Raw genomic sequence first — 1,721 nt, 5'->3', positions numbered from 1 at the left:
CCAGAAATTAATAAATCCATGCCAGCATGCAAGTGATAACAATGTTATAATCCATTAATTTTTTTCACTGAAACAATTAAGCTGAAATACAGAGTTCAAAAAGAAAGAAAAAACTCATACCAGTATTTCATAATTTTTAGTTTTAGCATAAAATGTTATGGACAGAAGTTCTTAAAAATAAATCAAATAATATTATGCCAGTTTAGGAGAAGTGAAGACTGGACTTTTTCCATTATTGGTTACGAAAAAGAAACATGAAAGAAAGATGAACAAAACATTGGGGTGAGGAAATCCTATTCACTGGGATCATTACAAACAGCTAAATCTGCTTGACTTACTGTTTGTAATGACCTCAACAAGCAGTAATCCCTTCTCACTCCAATGAAGATAGAACCAGTTTTCAAAACGTTGTGATTTTGTTTTTGATTGTCAGCACTGGAAAAAGTCCAATTGACACATTTTCTAAACAATTCACCATGGCTTTCTTCCTCATTCAGATCAATATTATATGTATGCCAAAGTTTTAGAACAAAGTATTCGGACATACTGATTGTAACGAAACATATTATTAATAATACTATATTAATTTTTACATATTTGGAATCTGCACAAACTTTAATATACGAAAACACAAACATTTCATGTCAATAAAATTCTTTTAAATGTTAATTAAACTTCTTTCAGCGATCTTAAAACTTTATACAGTGCAGAGAAGCATGTGTATTCATGTAGAATAGGCCATTAACCTAAACAAAACACTTTACTTAGTTATGGCTTTTAAGGAACCCGAAGGTTCATTGCTGCCCTCACATAAGTCCGCCATTGGTCCTTATCCTATGCAAGATTAATCCAGTCTATCATATTCCATCTCCCTCAAATCCATTTTAATATTATTCTCCCATCTTTGTTTCGGCCTCCACAAAGGTCTTTTTTCCTCCAGTCTCCCAACTAACACACTATATGCATTTTTGGATTTGCCCATACGTGCTACATGCCCTGTCCATCTCAAACGTCTGGATTTAATGTTCCTAATTATGTCAGGTGAAGAATACAACTAAACAAAACACTAAATCACTATAAATAGAAAAATCACTAAAATAAATCAATAATAAACATCTTTGTATACAGTAATACAGCATTGTATGATGGAACTGAAAATTATAAAGATAAGTTATGAGTAATATTTCATATTTCATTTTTTTTAATTGTTAATATAATTCTTGAGCGATTGGTTTGATAAACTAACTTTTCAAAATGGGATGTATGGTCATCCTAAGTATTCTTCAGTTTTCCAATTACTATGTCGCAGTTGATGATTATCCATTAGTGGATGTTGACTAGATTCAAAAGTAGAAAATTAAAGATTAACTTTATAATTATTACTGTTGCTATATTGTTCTTAATAAAAATATCGTGTCTGTAGGAGAGAAAATTATTCTGTTAAAAGATATTTCACTCATTCGTCAACATTATATGGGTATGATTGTGAATTGATAGTAATGTGAAAGAAGTGCACCGCTGGTCGAGATATCAGTTGGCAGAATGCCGATATAAATTCATTTTAATGATTTGTCATGCAGGTTTTACCTGAGTTTTCTATTTTTATAATATTGAGAAACACTGATCTAAGGATTAAAGTTTTTAGGGAAGGTTTTGGGTGAATAAGATGTGCTAAATTCGTATCGCATCTAAATTTCTTGATAGGAGTGCATCTCTTCATT

At 31.0% G+C, this 1,721-nt stretch overlaps 1 protein-coding gene across 1 annotated transcript in view; it reads right to left on the bottom strand.

The window, feature by feature from the left end:
• Positions 1 to 1,423: 1,423 nt before the first annotated feature.
• The window catches only part of Task7 (TWIK-related acid-sensitive K[+] channel 7), a 24,752-nt gene continuing 24,454 nt past the window's right edge, over positions 1,424 to 1,721 (bottom strand). Inside the window, exon 7 of the mRNA XM_069816828.1 lies at positions 1,424 to 1,721. This exon is cut by the window's right edge and continues 185 nt beyond it. The gene's annotated coding sequence lies outside the window, so the exon portion shown is untranslated.

Source organism: Periplaneta americana, chromosome 17, assembly GCF_040183065.1.
Source record: "Periplaneta americana isolate PAMFEO1 chromosome 17, P.americana_PAMFEO1_priV1, whole genome shotgun sequence".
Taxonomy (NCBI): domain Eukaryota; kingdom Metazoa; phylum Arthropoda; class Insecta; order Blattodea; family Blattidae; genus Periplaneta; species Periplaneta americana.
Note: the sequence above shows the minus strand (reverse complement) of the source record. Positions and strands in the feature narration are given on the sequence as shown.